Source organism: Phalangium opilio, unplaced genomic scaffold (assembly GCF_054372755.1).
Source record: "Phalangium opilio isolate 3A_F unplaced genomic scaffold, DU_Popi_V2 ptg000059l_1, whole genome shotgun sequence".
In the NCBI taxonomy this organism is placed as follows: Eukaryota; Metazoa; Arthropoda; class Arachnida; order Opiliones; family Phalangiidae; genus Phalangium; species Phalangium opilio.
The window spans coordinates 3,130,551-3,151,326 of record NW_028324176.1 but is presented as its reverse complement, the minus strand read 5'-3'; the positions used below and the strand labels follow the sequence as shown (position 1 = coordinate 3,151,326).

Below are 20,776 nucleotides of genomic sequence, written 5' to 3'. Positions count from 1 at the left end.
CCTTAAACAACCTAAATATATGCATCTATCGCTTTTTTTAATTCTTTGCAAGTGCAGGAATTGAATTTTAAAATAGTCTATTGTTCAAGCCTTTTCAATATCTCTCAATTGCTGTGGAAACTCTTCTCTCTCGCTATACCTCAACCGCATTCTTAGTCTACCAGTATGATTTGTAACATTTGTCCATATCAAAGCTGAATCATACCTCGCCACACAAAAAGCAAATGTGCCCAAATCATGGAAGCCACAACCCAATCACACATAAGCTAGGCTCCCACTTAACCAAAATAATTATTAAACAGTTAAATACTCACAAAGGTTGGCAAAATCAATCTCCTTCAGTAATACGTAAGGCTTAATTATATTATTTGCCGAACAAAATTAATCGAGCAAATCTAACACTTAACTTCTTCCTTCGAAATTCTATCAAAGAATGATTCAACTGTTTAAAAAAAGGTTTTTTTCGCAAATAGGGCGCTATCATATCAACCGCAATTCCGTCATATTTAAAAAATATACATGGCCAACACTTTTTTAGACACAATAGTGGAAGTTTTAGTCTCATTTAAAACATGTAAAACAATTATCTCATCTACAAATAGCTTACACATGTCTTTTTTTACCAATATCTAGCCGTTTGGATTTTTCTAAAGCAATCTTACCACCAAAATATTTTTTGATATAGAATAAATGTTCTATGTTCTTCATTTTTGAAAATATATTTTTTAGCGTTTGTAATGATTACTCTCTACACCTACACTAATCTAACAAGGAGTATAAATCCACTAGTGGAAGCGGTGTTTTTATTGAAAATATATTTTTTAAGCATTAAATCTAACTGGGAGTAATATGAAAGGAGTAGAAGCTTATCTGTCTTAGGAAATATTAAATTTTATCTTAACAGTTCGTTAAATCATAAGTTTATAACGAAAAAACGCGGAAGGGGAAAACGAGCAGACAACAACGATTTTTGGGGGTAGAAGTTTAAGAGCGCCATCTGTCGTCCGTGCCAAAGTTGAACTTCCACTCGAAGGCAATGGGAAAGTGGATAAAATAATGCCATCAGCTATTTAACTGCGTCGATATATTTAACGACTTGACCCATGACATGCCCTTAACACTGGCTTCTATGAATCCTATTTATTCTTGGATGCTAGGAAACTTGGTAGACGTAACAGTCTGTACCAAGTACCCAAGCATCCTTCAATAAACGCCTGGCAACATTGTGGTACGCATGGTACAACTACAAAATAGGATGTGTATTTATCTTTCGACTCACCCCAAGCCTTTAAGCCCTCAATACAGAGGATTTGAAACACTATCGTAATTCCTAGTGTCTCGAATCTCTACGTTCCTGTCCATTATGAACAGTGCTGAGAGAATGATACATCAGAAAGAGCCATTCAAATCGAATTGCCGAAAATATTATCCATATTTTCATTTCATATAACTGAGAAAACAAATTATTATGGTTCTGAGAGGAGCTTCCCATTTTGGTTGTTGTTCTCAAAAATATATCGCAATGCACGGGCCTCGATAGATATTGGAGGCAATGAAGGAAATATATCACAATGCATGGGCCTTGATAGATACAGGAGGCAATGTAGGAAATATAACGCAATGCACGGGCCTTGATAGATATAGGAGGCAATGATTTAACGACTTCGGTACTTGGGTTTATCTTTAATATTTAAATAAATATAATTATTTTTAATTATTTTAATCGCCAGTAAATAACTTTAAAAATAGTTAAATCGTTTAAAATAAAGTTGTTCCTATTATCTTTCGAAACTTTGCTAATATTGACGTTTAAAGTGAAGGGTACCCCTCTTGCCCGCTTTTTTCAAATTTTGGGGTATATATACGTTTCGTTTCCATTATAATAATAGATAAAAACGCATTCGCGTGAACCGATGGTGGAAGCCCTGCCATTGGGAGGCTAGACGTTTCTCGTAACCCTAGCTGATCGCCGCGTATATCTTAAAACCAAATAATAGATAAAAACGCATTCGCGTGAACCGATGGTGGAAGCCCTGCCATTGGGAGGCTAGACGTTTCTCGTAACCCTAGCCGCTCGCCGCGTATATCTTGAAACCAAACGATGACGGTGGAAAAGAAGCCAGAATGTACTGACTGGCGTCCATGTGGAATGGACAAAAGACCTGAAGATGGTGGTGCATTGAAGCTGGTGTCAATGTGGAATTGACGAAGAACAGAAGATGGTGGTGCATAGAAGCTGGTGTCAATGTGGAATTGACGAAGAACAGAAGATGGTAGTGTATAGAAGCTGGTGTCAATGTGGAATTGACGAAGAACAGAAGATGGTGGTGCATAGAAGCTGGAGTCAAAGTGAAATTGACGAAGAACAGAAGTTGTTGGTGCTTGGAAGCAAGCACGTACAGACTAGTGTCCATGTGGGATGGACAAAGACTAGCAGATTGTGGTCCTTAGAAGCCAGTTAGTAAAGACTGGTGTTGGTAGATGAATGACCAAATTTCCGTGAACCGCGAACGCGTTCCGGAAATCGGGTATTTGTTTGCTCCGATTTGTAAACTGCGAACGCGGTCACGTGGGGTCTGACAGACAGACAGACAGACAGACAGACAGACACACAGACAGACAGACACGGCCGGTGTAATACCTCTCCGTGACATACGTCACTCGGAGAGGTAAAAACCGCGTAAATTACCGATATATATCTTACCGTAATTTTAAAACGGTAATTTACCGTTAAATTACGTTAATTAACGCGGTATTAAGCCCGTGAAAGTATAAAATATCATAAATTACGGTAATTTTTGTTATTCCGTAGTTTTATTCGGTAATTTACCCGGTAAATTACCATTTTTAGTTGGGCTTCTTTCATAATACGATATTAGTTATGAACAGGTTTTCGAATAAATATAATTTTTGGAGGTTAATTATACGGTAATTAATCACATTTAGTCGCGGAAATTATTTTAATAAATATTTTCACGACCATAAAAACCTGACCAGTTCCTTCTTTGTAGCCACCAAATACCATAAACTATCTAAATATATAACATAACCCAACCTAACCTAACCAAACCAAATCTAACCAAACCAAACCAAACCAAACCAGACCTAACCTGACCAAACCAAACCTGACCAAACCAAACCTTTAATATGAAGGGTAAAATATAGAAAAACATGGAAAATATATATTTTTATTAATTTCCGCACCTTAATTTTAACAAATTAACCTCGAATAAATGATATTTATTGAAGAAACTTTTGAATGCGCAAGCTAAAGAAAAGTTTAACCTTAACGTACCTCATTTTTTAATAATTTTATGCTTCTAATGCCGATTTCTTCCGCTTTAAACAAAGCCCGCTCCGTAATTAACCCTTCCGGGCTAAGTAACAATGCGAGGAGACTGTCAATTTTTAACGCGTTAATTTTCTTACTGTTGTTGTCGTGTCCAAAGCTAAACCGTTAACTTTGTGACGGCATCGCGCGAATCCCTCCAAATTTGTAGTAAACGGCAAAAAAACATTACCACGCTCTAGGGTGCCCCCAAGCAAACCTAAAAGGAAGCTGATGCCGTTTTCCAAGGAGCACTATTTAAGGAGACGTAGCTGTATTTTAATTCACTAATAAGGAAACTTTCACTCTCTACCCAACAAAATTAGTCCATGGGAAACGGCATTAGTTTTTTCTTCGTATTTTAACAACCAATTCCTATGCCGTGTCATTTAAGGAGATCTAGGTGCGATGAAGGCATTATTAATTAAAATTATAGCTATAAAGTTCAAAATAGCCATTTTTTTAATTTTGCCAATAGTTTAAACTTTAAAATACTTTTAAATATCGTTTAAAAATTAATTTGATCTAAATTAGCCAAAGGGGGCGAATGTTTTAGAAAGGCATTCAAGAGGTTCAAATTGGCTTTTTAATCATGATAAGTGGTTTGTAATACATTATTGGAATTAATTTGGTCGTTAATTAAAAAAATTAAAGTGGCCGAAGCTGAACTTAGTAAAGAATTGTTTATTTTATTATTATTATTATTATTATTATTATTTTCCGTTATATTGTCGGCGTTTGTAGAGCGTTTGTCGTGTTAGGATAAACGTAATGATTGATTTTGATTAAAATTAGTATAGTTTTTGAGACTTTCCTATAATAAATATTAAAGCCATAGAAGTTTAAGGTTTTTAAAATTTTGACTTTAGTTGTTTTTAGGTTGTCGAAGGGTATAAAACCAAGTTTTTCTCATAAATTACAATTATGAAAATCACCCTTAGACACCCGCTTAGTGTGGGATATTTTTTCAACCAATAATCAAACCGGATCTTTCCGGCGGGTGATTCGAAAAATTCTGTATTTTTTTGACCTATTGTAAGAAATTTAATTTAATAAAATTTAAATAACTAATCAGGATTAAAACGAATTATTAATTTTCTAGAAAAATTATGAAACGTTTCCAAACACTATAGTAATCCCGACTCTAATGGTCATTAAAGTAATTAATTAAATAGACTTTAATTTCTGTTCTCACCATTGAGTCACTTGTGTTTATTAGGGGGGAATACTTGAAAGGGGTTTACAGACATAAAAAGTGAAAGTGTTCTATCGGATGAAAACCTAGATGGCGCGAAGCGTCCACTCCCTTTATTTATTTTCTCTGCTCTGTTGTTTATCTTTCCTTTAGCTAACTGCAAAAATCACTTCATCTACACTGTGTGTAGAGCATAGACAGACATACGAAGCCCACCCCTAATCCCACTCAATTTATAAATTGAGTCGGCATTGAATAAACCTACGCTTACTAAAGTTCTAAGATATTAAAAACTTCGATATCATTCAAGTAACGATTTATTTTTCTAGATATTTTCATAAGTTCTAAGATATTAAAAACTTCGATATCATTCAAGTAACGATTTATTTTTCTAGAAATTTTCATAACTATCAAAATTGTCTATCAAAGATTAGTTCATAATTGTAGTCTCTACGTTACTCAGGAATAATTTCTTCATTTTCATTTCTTGGAGGACCGCAGGGCAGGGTGTCACTCCATAGTCACAATGCCGCTTAACGTGGGATGATATTAAGGTTTGTTGTAATGAAAGTGTCTTCAAGTTGATTAAATTCAATTAAAGTAAAATATGAAGTTCCGAGAGAAGTGTGGACATCTCTGAGGACCCTTAATGCGATATCGGATCGAAAATACGGCTTTCTTAGTTAAAACACAGAAACCTTTGTTTCTCGCAGATGTCGATGAAATTTTCAATATCGTGGTAAGCCACGCCAGACGTAACTTCACCCTTCCAATTCGTTTGAAAAATATAAATAGCGATTTGAAATCTTTGTTTTGGGTTTTGATACCAGCCGTTGGGGGCTGAAAATATCCGGGATTTGAAACGTGGCGTTGGGGGCTGCAAACATCCGGGATTTGAAACCTGCCGTTGGGGGCTGCAAACATCCGGGATTTGATACGTGCCGTTGGGGGCTGCAAAGATCTGGGATTTGAAACCTGCCGTTGGGGGCTGCAAAGATCTGGGATTTGAAACCTGCCGTTGTGGGCTGCAAATATCTGGGAATTGAAACCTGCCCTTGGGGGCTGCTATTATCTGGTATTTGAAACCTGCCCTTGGGGGCTTCAAATATCTGGGATTTGAAACCTATCGTTTGGGGCTGCATATATCTGGGCCTTGAAACCTGCCCTTGGGGGCTGCTATTATCTGGTATTTGAAACCTATCGTTTGGGGCTGAATATATCTGGGCCTTGAAACCTGTCGTTTGGTGCTGCAAATATCTTGGATTTGAAACCTGAAGTTGGGGGCTGCAAGTATCTGTTATTTGATAGCTGCCGTTGGGGGCTGCAGTATCTGGGATTTGATACCTGCCGTTGGGGGCTGCAAATATCCGGGATTTGAATCATGCCGTTGGGGGATTCAAATATCTAGGATTTGAAACGTGCTGTTGGGGCTGCAATTATCTGGGATTTGAAACGTGCCGTTGGGGTCTGCAATTATCCGCGATTTCAAACGAGTCGTTGGGGGCTGCAAATATCCGGGATTTGATACCAGCCGTTGAGGGCTGCAAATATCCGGGATATGAAACGTGCCGTTGGGGGCTGCAAATATCTCGGATTTGAAACGTGCCGTTGGGGGCTGCAAATATCTCGGATGTGAAACGTGCCGTTGTGGGCTGCAAATATCTGGGAATTGAAACCTGCCCTTGGGGCCTGCTATTATCTGGTATTTGAAACCTGCCCTTGGGGGCTTCAAATATCTGGGATTTGAAACCTATCGTTTGGGGCTGCATATAGAGTGATGTGCATTTTTAGAATTTGGATTTGGTTTTTCACGGTTCGACACGCTCTTGACTCTACATTCTAATAGTTTAAATTTTTAAATGTTATTTCGAAATTATTGTTTAAAATAAATGATTATGAAGATAATTGCTCCAAATTCTTACTAAACCTTTGAGCAGAAGTCTTTTTTCCCGTACTTGTGCCAGCTTCTTCATAATTATTGATGATATCTCTTTCGGCACTCGAGATCATTGCGTTCTTAATATTTGGATTTGGTTCTTCTATAATTTAATTAATAAGAATGAACTTTTTGAAGCTGAAATCAAACTATATACTCGGTTTCAATCGGCGTTGCGGAGTACTAGATAATATATTCATACGAATCCGTTTTTCCGTTCCCTAAAATCCGTCTGAAACTGAGAATACACATTTTTATAATATTACTTGAGCTCTTCTGTGCCGTAGCATTTTCGTCACCATCAGAGTCTGACAGATCACCGTACTCTGGCTCCAAAATTTCTTCTTGAAATTCTTCTTTAAATTTCGTTTATATGATACGATAAATGTACAATACACTAATCTTCGCTTTCCGTTCTGCTTACCATTAGTAGAAACGGGGGGCTTCCGTTTATTAATTTTAGAGTCGCTCTCATCTAAAATGTTATGCACGAGCTAGATTATTGTCAATTTAGTTAACACAAAACTACATTATTTTGTTGTAAAACTATAGTTTTCACTTAATGAGAGAATGAAATGATCATACAAATATAATGTAAGTTTAGTTCATATTTAAATTCCAAAGTATCACACTTATGCTATTTCATAGTGCGTAGATGCGGAAAATATAATAATTGATGCAAGTTAAGAAATTAAATTCGGTTCATGGATGAACCAATGTTTTTAATTAGGCCTATTTAAAAAAATTATATCTCTGAGAGTTTTGAACCGATTTAAACTAAACATATTTTATTTTAAATAGACAAATAATTTAAACAACACTAAGTTGTCCATGAAACCCTCAATTTAAATAAGACTTGCCATTTCATGATTTTTGTGTTAGTGTAAAAAACAAAACAATTTATAAAATGGTGCTATGTTTATTTCATTCTACCTTTAAAGAGAGCGTCAAGAGGAAAATGAGCGAAATGTGATAAAAAACTGCGAGCAAGATGCGACATCTATATCTATATAAATCAAAGTCCTGACTGACTGATTGACTGACTGACTGACAGACTGACTGATAATCAACGCCCAGCCCAAACCGCTTGCCATAGAAGGCTGGAAATTTGCAGGAACGTTACTCATAAGTAGAAGCGCGTACTAAGGAAGACTTTTCCAATCCGCCGCCATCTTAAAAAATGGCACCCAGAAAAGTAAAAACTCTTCTCTATGCAACAAAGTCCGCGCGTTTCAACCGATTTCACAGATATTTAGTACACTGGTTTTAGTACCTATAGACAGACTGAATGGTCTTTTGGGTTCGATTTGTTGCCATCTTTTTAAATGGCGGCCAAAAACTAAAAACCCTTCTTTATGGAATAATGTCCGCGTGAAAAGTAATAAAAATGTCCCGACGGGCTGACGGCCAACGCCGAGTGCATTCGCTCCAAGGGTGCTAGAAAAAATTTTAGTCATCAGTAAAATCTACCCATTCTTTGTATCATTTTGATGGAAGTTCTTATTACACGCGAGCAACGCCGCGGGTAACAGCTAGTTAAATTTAAATGTACATCAACTCTCTCACCTCCCTCGTGAAAGCTAAAAATTGAGTATCAGGTCACTTGTAGTTAGGGTACTTTATATATAAATTGAAATGATTAAATCTCAACTAGCCTGATTAAATCGGATCGGAAAGATTATGCCTGCCTTGATTTAATCATGTTTAAATTCGTTATATACTGATTAATGACCTACCCTGGAGCCAAGTGAATTGTCCCTCGATCGGAACTTATAAGTAAATATTCTAAATATAATGCGGCTTAATTACTCTAAATATGATTTATATAATCTAATCGTGATTAAATCGGTTTAAATCCTCTGAGGGGTGCGTCGTTAAACAATGAAGTGATGTGATACTCGCTAAAAATTTAATTAATGTAAATACCTGAGTTTGAGTGTCCATAAAGGTTACTTATCAACTCCGCCTGCCGCAGATTGAACGATTGGTCTCCAACCAAAAATTACGTCCATTTCTTCATAAAAACACATAATTGACAGAGCGTTTCCGGAAGTGTTGTTGTTTTTTTTTCGCGGCTAAATATTTACTTTTCACAATTTGAATCGGCATCTAATTTGTTCCCACGTAAAATTAAATCCTCTAGCTTCCAATTCTAACTGCAGTATTTTAAAAACATCCTTATTCCTGTTTTTTCCCATCCAGTGCTTCGAGTATATCTAACTCTCCAATTAGGGAAATTAGGGTTAAAAATTCTTTATCGTTCCAACTTGTTCTTTTAATGATTTCTGACTCATTATTTTTTTCCCTTCATAATTTTCGACAAATGACCACTAACCGAACTTATGCACTACTCCACAGCGGATTGAGCTGAACTCGCTACTCGTAACTCATCCCAAAAGTGAAAACCCCCCAAAAACTGAAAAAACAGAAAAACCACAAAATAATGAACAAAGTTTGCCTAAAGTACGAAAATGGAAAAATCCCAGAGGGACAACTTGTTTCTTTAGGGAAAGCGCGTTTTTTGTTACATGAATACGGAAAGGCGATTTAACCCTCAGTAAAGGCGCTTTTAGAGCTAAAACCACTTGTCCGAGGTAGTTTTAGTTAACGCGCTTTATCTCGGGGAAGTTTTTCTTAAAGCGCCCTTGCGGGTGGTACATGAGGGCGGGTTGAAAGCGCCTTCAGTTAAACCGGCTTTCAAACCGCGCTCATTAATATTTCGTCAATAATTAACAATTTCACTTGACCTACAATTGTGAAGAGTTTCACTTTCTAATCTGGAAATGCTTCCGGCAAATTGACTAACGGGTAGACAAAAGGTACTATGCAAAGTCGCCCCACCTATATTAAAGGCAGCCTTGCCCGTAGGTGCGCATCGCAGAACTTTAACCTCCGAGGGATTAGACCCTGTTTGCTTATTGTAAAATCTAGTAACAGATTCAAATATGGCACTTATCAAAACGCTTTTTCCAACACCAGCGCCTACTGTAACAAATAGCCGTAAAGGCGTTTCTTTGCACTTTAAATGGTGCAGAACTTCATAAAATATTTTTATCTGTTTCAAATTCAGCTTTCTAACAAAGGCATTGTATTCTGAATCATTAACTAACGTGACTGATGGAGCAACAGTTTTTTCGGCATTACCATCAAGAATATCTCTGTTAATATTTCCTATTGACTCTTCCACTGTATTAATTAGAAATTCAGAATCTATCTATTTCATTTTGATGTTCCAATTCAGGTTGGATATTAGTAAGATCAGCTTCAATCGCTTCACTTTCGAAATCTCTCACAGCCTGTTCCATAGCTACCTCGTCAATTTCGCTATGTAATTCTGTTTTAGATTCCGTTATAATCTCAAGTCTAAGCTCATACTCAGATATAAAAAACGTCTTGGTTTGGACCAAGGCCGATAAATAAAAACGATATGTGTGAGGTTTATCAATTGGCTGAAGTTTCAGATATTGCAATTTTTTAGTTATTTTTATCCATTTAATCCTTAATCAATATTAAATTCAATCAACTGATTTTACTGTTAAACGATCTATTCCCTCTAAATTAATTGAAAAAATTACATATCTACGCTTTTTCAAGAACAATTACATTTTCCGAAAACATTTTATCATGAAATTATATATTTTGAAGGGAGTACGTGTTGAGGGATCAATATTGAATATTTGAAATACTGTGTCTGAAAAGACCAAGCGAACTTTGACATAATTCGAAAGGAAAATGTAAATATTTAATAGTGGATGCCAAACAAGGGTGTTGCGCGAATTTATACATTTAATTTCGTATATCGAAATGCTACATTTCTAATGTCGCGACTAAGAACGAAAGGTTGCACTGCAATTTCCCTCTTCGTACTTTAGACTTTCTTGGGGGGGGGGGGTTAAGTTAAGTATGACCTTCTTCGTTTAACTGGTAATGAATGGAAATGAATATAACAAGCCATTGGTACTGAAACGTATTTCTTTTTATGTAATCTTTACCCTTACCTTTGGTTATATTTATACCGATATCATATTTTTCCAGTGCTAAAGATAGCTACCTACTAACAAACGCCACACAAAATAAACGATGTTGCTTTGTCTTAAGTATACGGCATTCGTTTATTAACTAGTCTGAACAAAATAAATTTAAATTATCATATTTTTTTAACATCAGTCTTCTTAGCAACTTACCGATTTCAGTTTTTTTACTGATGCAAACTTGAAAATTTGTCAATCCAGCAACAATTAAAACTATGTCCGTCAAGGTGCTTACACGAAATCCCTTCAAAATAATTAATTTCATGATAAAATGTTTTCGGAAAATGTAATTGTTCTTGAAAAAGCGTAGATATGTAATTTTTTCAATTAATTTAGAGGGACTAGATCGATTAACAGTAAAATCAGTTGATTGAATTTAATATTGATTAAGGATTAAATGGATAAAAATAACTAAAAAAATCGCACACATATCGTTTGTTTTTTCGGCCTTGGTCCAAACCAAGACGTTTTTTTATATTATCTGTACTTCAGTCTTAATGTAATTACATTTTGAACAATTATGTTTGCTGTACCGTCATACATTTGGGGTTGATTTTTTTCTAGTTGCTTAAAGAAGTACTTAAGTATCGTTAATTACATTTAACTTATATCCAATAACATTGATTTCGATAACCATATAATTTTGCACTTTAAATATGAAAGAAGCTTAAAAACGACGGTATTTGAAATATGGAAGAAAAATATTTGTTTCGTACACTGTATACATATACAGTGGTGTCGAGATAAGACCAACAGTTTCCTTTATGTACAACCCCCAATACTGCCAACGGGTGATGTCATACTAAATTATACAGGGTGTAAATAAATGTTTAGAATTCATGTTTTATTGTATGCAAGTGACAACGAGTGACAAGATACAAAAAGAATACTGGAGAATGCAACAAAATATTTTAAAGCAATATCCTACGATTAGTCTTAGAACCTGGGCCTCAAATTGCAACCTCAAAGCTGTTTGGTAATCATCTCAACGTAAATATTCGAAGTGTCTACCATTGTGGTTGAGGTACTCTTCCAGACGACTGTACGTGTCTTGCATTACATTTGCAACCACTAAACTCATGACGCATGGTAAGATTAATGGTATTGCCGTCTTAGGTACTTCTCGTCCGTTATGGCTTGATGTCGGGGATATGATTATTCCGGTAGTAATGCCCTTGTAAACTGGCACGAACAGTAGAATGGCTTAGTGCAACTTTTTATTCCACCCACCGCTCTACTACTAGCATGAGATTGACTTCAAAACTATCTACGATGTCAAAGTCTCTATCCTCATTACAGACTATACAGTCTCTTCTACGTTCACGATCTTAAACTACCGAAATCACGAAGGTGCGATTATGTTACCGCGACCTTCACCCAAAATAAACGTGCTGTCCAATTTGTCCTGGTTGGAATAGGTTGGCATTTTGCTAGGAAACGAGACTAACTACTGTAATTCTACTACTTAGCTCCTACACTGAAGACCCTGTATATCAAAAGGGACCGGAAGTACCTCAAAGTTGAGTTTTCAAAGACTGCCAGATTGAGCAGGTCATGTGATTTAAAGTGATGAAGGTCGCTTTAACGTTCAACAAGTGACACCGCGGTATGTTTTTGGTGCTCCAATGTCCTCACCCGATATGTCCAAACAATTACCATCCTGGCTTTTCGGCTCAGCGTTGCAGTATTGCCGGTTCCATTAGAAATACAAGAACTGTAGTGTTACAATTGTAACAATACTCCTGTTAAAAAGGCACACATACTGTACCCCCCTCCCCCCCAAAAAACTTTTAAATTTCGCGCCTTTTCAATAGTTTTCTTTTCAATATGGGAAAAATGATTTTAAATGACAATTTTTTAAGTGTAAGAATTAAACAGGAAAATGGAGGCTGAGTGAAAGATAAGTGTAGTTTTAATTATAATTTGTTAGTTTAATTATAAGGTATCCTAGAATTTACCAAAAACATTCGTGTTTTTGGGTTAATTTCACATTAATTATACTTGATTAAGTTTAATTTAACGGTATATCTAGTGTGGATTTAGTTTATAATACAAGTTTCAATGAAATATTAACTTTAATTGCAATTACTCTAAAATATGTATGCGCTTTTGATGTATTTTAATGATGAATTAAATTAATTTGAAAGTGAAATAGGAAACATCTAAGCCTACCTACTAGAATTGATAATGGGGCAGAAGTGTCAATGATCAGCTCAGATCAATGGAGGGCGATACAAAGGTTTAGAGGAGACATTAGGTTAGAGCCCAACTCTGAAAGGTCCGAGTGTATTGTTATGGGAAACGGACAATTTTCGTTCACAAAGGGTTCTACGATGTTAGACTTTGAAATAACTTTTGACCAAAATATTACCAGACGATTCAGTCAAGAATTTCACATCGTCCCCTCTCTACTTTGTGACGCAATACTAGGACAAGACTTCCTTGAGGACTGGAGAACTATCATTGATTTTGGGAACCTCACTTGTACCATAGATGGACCAACCCTGAAATTAGTTGAAGTGACAGAAGATCAATTGCCTCCATCGCCCCAAATGATCTCAAATGTTAATGAAGCGGTTGAATCAACCTTCCTCTCGATTAAGCAGAAGAGAGAGAGTTGAAAGAACTCCTTCTTAGATTCCCCGAATTGTTTAGCGACAAGTTAGGGCGAACTAGCTTGGTCGTACACGAAATACATACCGGTAGTGCTAAACCCATCCACAAAAGACCATACCGCGTGAGCGAAGATAAGAAAACAATTATCGAGCGCAACATTTATGAAATGTTAAAGGACGGTATCATAAAGCCATCGACTTCACCATGGGCTTCTCCTGTAGTAATCATAGAACAGGATGTGGAACTGGGAAAAAGAAGTATAGATTCTGTATAGACGTTCGGGAACTCAATTCCATTACAGCCAAAGATCCCTATCCGATTCCTCGAATCGACGAAACGCTGAACAAATTGGGTCGACCCAAGTATATCACCGCCCTGGACTTCAAATCTGGCTATTGGCAAGTCGAGATGGAACCCGGAAGCGCACCCAAGACTGCCTTTATAACTCATGCCGGCAAGTATGAGTTCAATGTTCAACCATTTGGACTCTGCAATGCTCCGAGTACCTTTCAGCGTTTGATGGACGAAGTATTCCGCGATGGAGAAAAATTCTCTATCGTCGTGTATCTGGACGATATCCTCATCGCATCCAAAACCTGTAAGGAACAGAAAAATGCTCTAGAATACGTCATGAATAAATTGAAGAACGCTGGTCTTACTCTTCAATTGAAGAAATGTCGATTTGCTCAGTCGGAAGCTGTAGTCTTGGGACATGTCATAAATGAGACAGGAATCTATATCGATCCATCCAAGGTGGAAGCCATCCGAAAATATCCTCGACCAAGAACTTTAAGGCAACTTCAACGATTTCTGGGAATGGCCGGATGGCATCACCGCTTTATACCCCACTATTCGAAACTGGCCACCCCACTTAACAACTTGAAGAAAAAGGGAATCAAATTTAAATGGGGCCCTGAACAAAACGACGCTTTTAAGAAAATCAAGGAAGCGATTTGCAACTCTCCACCTCTAGCTGCGTACAAGCCAGATGCACCCAGCATCCTAACAACAGATGCCTCAGACGCCGGATTAGGAGCAATGCTCTCCCAGATCCAAGACGGAACCGAAGTTCCGATTGCCTACGCCAGCAGAAGCCTCAGAAACGCTGAAGCGAGTTACAGTACATCCGAGAAGGAATGTCTCGCGATTCACTGGGCTATTGGACATTTCCACCCGTATTTGGAAAGTAAACCATTCACGGTGGTAACAGACCACAAGGCGCTACAATGGCTCTTTGGACTTAAAGAGCCAAATTCGAAACTCGTCAGATGGGCGATGTATCTGCAGACATTTGATTTCAAGGTTCAACATAAGAAGGGTGTCGAAAATGTCGTGGCGGATGCCCTTTCAAGAGCTCCTATCGGACTTTATGCCATGTCAGTCGCTTCCTCGGTGGAAGAAGAAGAAAATCCAGGTGCATCATCCGAAGAATCCAATGCACCATCGGATCATTCTCATCTCGCTTATATTTTGCCACCATACCCGCATCCGAACTTTCACATCTTCGACCGCGATGATATTATAACAGCTCAAGGAGAAGATCCTATCATCCGTCGCATTATTGAACTTTTACGACAAGATAATCCTCCGGAAAACCCAGATTTTGAGATGGTGAACCATCTAATCTACCACAAGGCGTCCGGAGTCCGCCCAGCAAGGATTTACTTACCAAGATCTTTAAGAAGGGAAGCAATACGACTTCTACATGACCATCCACTTTCCGCACACAGAGGGAAATATAAAACCAAAGAAAGAGTCGGCTACAGATACTGGTGGCCTGACCTAGAGAAGGACGTAAGACAATACGTCAAGGAGTGCGTCTTATGTCAACAATAAAAGGTTAGCAACCGCAGAACTCCAGGACTCATGATCCCCACCGTTCCAACTGGACCATTCGATAAGATTGGAGTCGACATTATGGGACCATTTCCAGTCAGTAGAAGAGGATACAAGTACCTCCTCGTCTTCACGGATTACATGACAAAATTTGTCGAGTTAATTCCATTGAAAAGGATAACTGCAGACGCCTGCGCGTTAGCTCTCAAGAACTTTGTCTGTAGATGGGGCGCACCAAAACAGATCCTCAGTGATCGAGGAACGCAGTTCGTGTCCTCCTTATGGCATGACACATGCAAATTATTCCACATTGGTCCAATTCATACCTCCCCATATCATCCGCAATCGAACATTACCGAACGAGTCAACCGCGTCCTGGGAGAAACGATCTCCATTTATGTCGAATATAATCTTTGGACATGGGATGAAACGTTAAATGCTCTCGCCTTCGCGATCAACTCCGCTCCTCACGAGACACCTAAGCGATCCCCATTCTACCTAAACATGGGACGAGAATCAAGACTCCCTGGGATATAGACATTGGTATGCCTCTTGAAGAATTCGAAGATCGATCTGAGACGTTAAGAATCCTCAGGGACCAATGGAAACTAACGAAGAACTTTTCCAAATTGGCCCAAGCCAAACAAAAGAAATACTACGATCTCAGGAGGGAAGATCTTGAATTTGAAGTCGGAACTATCGTATGGAAGGTAACTCATCCTCTATCTAACGCCACTCTTGGCCGAATGGCCAAGCTATGTCCGAAGTGGACCGGCCCGTTCAAAATTATGAAAAAGCTCAGTCCCTTGGTATATATTTTGGAAGACATGATTTCTGGACAAAAGACCGGCCCCATCAACATCACTCAGTTGAAGTTATATCAAACCCCAGAAGCTCCATTGGAAGGAAACGAGACATCCAGTTCCCCAGGAGAAGAAAGAATCGATCCGGAAAATCCTAACCAGGAAAGCGAGGAGACGCGACCAAAAGAAGTTATCTCTCCGCTAAGGCCAAGAGTATCATCTCAAAAAGGAACACCACCGCGAGAAATTCCTGAAGAAGTCGTCTCTACGGAAGGAGTTCGGAATATGGAACCCACTATACCGAACACACCTGTTACTCCAGTAAGGACAACAATAACACCACCTCCCGAAGGAACGCATACTCCCAACGTATCTCAAGACAGACCTCGACCACCCTCTGAGTCATTCGAGGAAGTTGTAGAAATGATCGGACCATTCCGATTTGTAGACCGAGTTCCGAAAAGGAAAACTCAGGAACCAGAAGAGGTTATTCCAGATGCTCCTCGAGCAGAAGTACCTCAACCGGAGGAAATACATCCAGAACCCGACTCGCTACCACAAGGAACAATACCTCACTCCGCGACCACACAAGTATCTCCGAAGCTTACGACTGAGAGAACGAAGAGGGACCACCCTACCACAACGTCAACGGAAGGGATCCGACCTAGGAAGAAAACTCTTCGGAAATTGAGTACCGATGACGACAGAGCATCCGACACGGAACCAGAAAGACGAGGTCCACCGATGACCTCCTCCGCGGCTCCAGGACGAAAGAGACGACCATTGAGAAGAAAGTCAAGTAGTAATCCCACTAGCGACGAACCTGAGATCCCCGATCTCCGTAAAAGAAGTCACCCGACAACAACGTCGTCTGGTATTAGACCGAAGAGGAAGCAATTTAGAAAGGCATCCAGTAGAAGCCCTCCGACCGAGGATTCCAGGATTCGGACTAAGCAACAAGTAGTTCGACCGAGAGCTCAAAAGCGGGATGAATTGAGTTCGTCCTCCGAAAACGCGGGCCAAATTGCAAGCACTGGACGAGGAAACAAACGAACCAGAGTGCCAACAACAGGAAGTTTGTCCACCAGACCTCAAAGGAAAATGCAGAAGGCCCACACCTTATCAACAAGCCCGGAAGGCGATCTTCCCCCTTCCGCCGTAGCAGAAGAAACTGAATCTTCGAGTAGTGAAGAAGACACTCGACCCCTAATAACTCCCTCCATTCCGGAGCATAGAGCCACAAACTCTGAGAAACCCTTCCGGAAAGGATGGATTCGCGAACTATGTTACCGCCATACAGTCCAACCCGGAAAAGTGGATATGGATATTTATTACTATCCCCCTGGTCGAAAGAGCAGTATGTTACGCTCCCCTAATGAAGTTAGTCAATATTTAATGGAGGAGGGAATACGAGATTTAGATCCGAGTGACTTTTGCTTTAAGAGGACGCCCATAGCCAAACCACCTTGGGAACGAATCCGATTAGCTCACCCAAGGAGAACCGTCTTGACGGCCGGATAACTTCGACCGGCGTCACCAAACTAGCATCCTTTTGGAACCTTAATCATTTTTAATTTTCCCCATTTCTAGGAGCGAGCCCAAACGCCTCCTCTATTGGCAAACTCAACCCCGTCGATACCGGAACCAGTACACATCAATCGCACCAGAGGATTTCCTCATTAATCCAATTCCTCGAGAAAACCCGGTGATTTCGTTGCTTCCGGCACGAACCTTCGTTGAGAATCCTTCCCATGTAAATAGCCGCGGTCGTAACCCGACCCTCGAGCCAGTACCCCCGCAACCTCGTCCTAACCGTTGCTATCAAGTTAATCAAGTTCCTGAGAACGATGTACTCATACTCCATCTGGAAGGAACAGAGCAGATTGACCCTGTTTCACGTGTTTCGTTGACTCCGCACCAACACGTGACCCTTCCCGCACGACCTGCCCAAACCTTGCAAGAACATATGGAGGAAATAGCCCGTCTCGACCCTCCGCCGGAATGGACAGCTCCAACCGTTATAGCCAGAGCCGTTCCAGTCGAAGACATTCCAGAGGCCATACTCGCCATCTCCTCCATCTACCCGGAACGTGCGGACACCGCAGTGGCTCCCGTATCCGAAGCTGCCTCCATCGCTACCCTCCCGTCAGAAGCTGCCGCTACGACCGTGCCAACATCCGACCATGATGCCACAATCGATACCTCTACGGACATCCTCCTGACCAACCCCAACACGCAACAAATAGAGACCTCGAACGAAGCCACAGCGGCTGCTGCAGAACCCCCTAGTCGCCGCCCGCCATTTCGCGATACTTTACCCCTCTATACGCAGTTGGAACTACTACATCAAGACTATGGGCCGATACCAATCCCCCAGGACAAATTGTACGAAGTATCCGAATACGACCGCCTATTCGTTCCAGATATGCCATATCTTCGCGCCCCTCCACGCAACCGGGAACTGTTTCCCATCGCATGGGAAGGCATGCTGGAATCTGACCGTGCGCGTCTCTACCCCGTGACCCCAACGGGTTTTCCACATATCACTCGCCCCGCAGCCACCTACATATGCTCTGTCTGCGAGGCCGTTGGCCTTCACCGTGCAAAAGTCTGCCCAAGAAAATTTATCCAAAAAGACCGTAACCGCGGCATAAAAAATTCATACATCGACTTTTCAGAACAATGAAGCGTCGCGCCATAAATAGAAGAGAAAAAAAAATAAAAAAAAAATTTTTTGTTTGTTTCGAAATGTACTTATATTTGGATCATTCCCGAGCTTGGTCTTCTCCCGTCCCTCTCTTTTTCTTTCGGGGGGAGGATGCAACGGTTATCAGAACTCGTTGCAGACGACGGTTCACGTTCTGAGTAAACTTATGTTCAGCCCCGTCTACGGCGACCCTCCTTACCCCTCCTCTTTTAGTTTTATACCGAGGTGTAAAGTAGCACCGTCTCATATACAATAGTCAGTTTTAGTTTTCGGTTTCGAAGAGTAAGTTCTCTCGAACATTCACGTGGACCAAGCTCGGGTCGTTTTTTTTGTTTAAATCGGTCTAAACGTGAAAAGACAATATCGCGTCATCCATTTGGAATTTCTCTAAAGTTCTGTCGGACAACTTTTGATTTTGATTTGTTTAATAAAAGAAACTACAACGATATGCATAGAAGGTATGTGTTTTCTTGATATTACATTTTTCTTCCGCTCGGAACAAATAGGCCTATTTCTATTTTTCCGCGGCTTGTAACGATTCCCCTTTTTGCGACCGGCCACTTATAATTCCCGGGGTAATACGTTGCAATTTATTGGAATTTTTTACCCTAATTGCAACGTTTAGTGAAGTTTAACATTTTTGCCAGTCATTATTTTACCCAAAACTTTTGAATTTCGCGCCAATTAATGTACTTTAAAGATAGTTTAAATTAACTTAAGTGTGAAATAGAAAACATTGGGATTTACCAATGGCTTTGGTAGTTTTAAATTAGATTAAAAGTTATTTGAGTTTTTATCCAAAAAATGAATATATTTGGTTTAATTTCACGTTAAATATATTTAATTGAGTGACAACTAACGTAGGATTGTGTTTCGGCAGTGTACATTTAGGTTATAAAATGACTTTCAATATATACTTCACGTTAATTGCAATTTTTAGTGGAGCTTTTGAATCTTATTTTACCCTACACTTTCGAATTTCGCGCCTATTAATGTACTTTAAAGATAATTTAAATTAACTTAAGTGTGAAATAGAAAACATGGGGCTATGCCAACAGCTTTTCCAGTCTAAATCTTAAGTTACTCGAGTTCTCATCCAAAATATGTACATTTCATCTTTAAATTCTTGCTAATTATACTTAATTAAGTTTAAATTTATGAAGGATTGAGGTTTGGCAGTGTTGATTTAGCTTATAAAATGAGTTTCAAATTACCTTTATAGTAAAGTTCAGAAGAGTTTTTCATTCTTGCCAACACATTGCGTTCAATTTTTATCATACCCCGTGCTAAATTTTCGGTAACATAAAGATCATCTATAACATATGTTAATGAATGATGTGATTCTATAGTTTGGCAACTTTGACTTGAATAACAGTAATTAAATTAAATACCTAAACAATTCATAGCAATTTAGTCAAATAAACAAACGGCAATGTGAACTGTGGAGATAACGAACAACGTAACCCTCCGTTGCTGACGTGGTTACGTTGGAAAAATCTGCGCTGATGTAAACATGGAAATTATTTGACTAATTAAATTACATAACGACGCTGTCCTCCTGGATTAACCAGCACCACTGTTATATTTATGAATTAACAAAATCCACTGTTGGTAACAAATGGTTTTTAAAATGATTAACGTAACATAACATACTGACTGGTTCAATAGTATAGAAATTGTTTTAATGAATGATCTGGTCCTCTACGTTGGTTGAGTTTCAAGAATTATATCACACACCTTCACAATTAGTAGCATTTTAGTGAGATTAACAAATAATGAAACCTTGTATACCTCAAATGAGAATGTTGAATTAACTGCGCTAACGTAAACACGACGACTCTTAAAACTGCTGTAAGGAAAACACATTGAACTTTTTGTCATCTTTCCAGTAAGTTCTCGATCTTTTCAAAGGATGAAAAGCACTATCTTTATTTCAACACCTTAATAATTTGAATAAATATGCCATTTTTTACTTCAAATTGGAAGCGCACATGGTAAATACAGTAAAAAAACCTGGGGTTAACCTGGTTAGGAAATGTTTCTAGCATAAAACGGAGCAGACTATATAAAGAATTCCAAAACAAATGAGAGCAGGAAATAAGCCTTTTTAATAATCTTTGAAGAGGACAGACACTATAAAGACTATAATTTCATAGACTAACTAAAATATAACCTAAGCCTTGGCCGTATAGAACGTCGAAAAACTTACTTCAAACGATATAAAAATCTCTATTAACTGTAATTATTTACCTGAATTAATTTTTTAGATGAAAATTCGACCTGATAACAAAGTATTTGTTCTTAAGGGTGTTATAAATAATTAG

The 20,776-nt window shown here is 38.8% G+C and overlaps 1 long non-coding RNA gene across 2 annotated transcripts; it reads right to left on the bottom strand.

Moving 5' to 3' along the window:
- Positions 1–19,596: 19,596 nt before the first annotated feature.
- LOC149667342 (uncharacterized) lies at positions 19,597–20,332 on the bottom strand. Of its 2 annotated transcripts, XR_016368198.1 has the most exons (4): positions 20,244–20,332; positions 20,106–20,189; positions 19,844–19,949; positions 19,597–19,765 (listed from the first exon to the last, which is right to left on the bottom strand). It is a non-coding gene; the product is annotated as an uncharacterized LOC149667342 (long non-coding RNA). The 2 variants fall into 2 exon arrangements; XR_016368197.1 differs by having other exon boundaries at positions 20,106–20,296.
- Between the last annotated feature and the right edge of the window lie 444 nt (positions 20,333–20,776).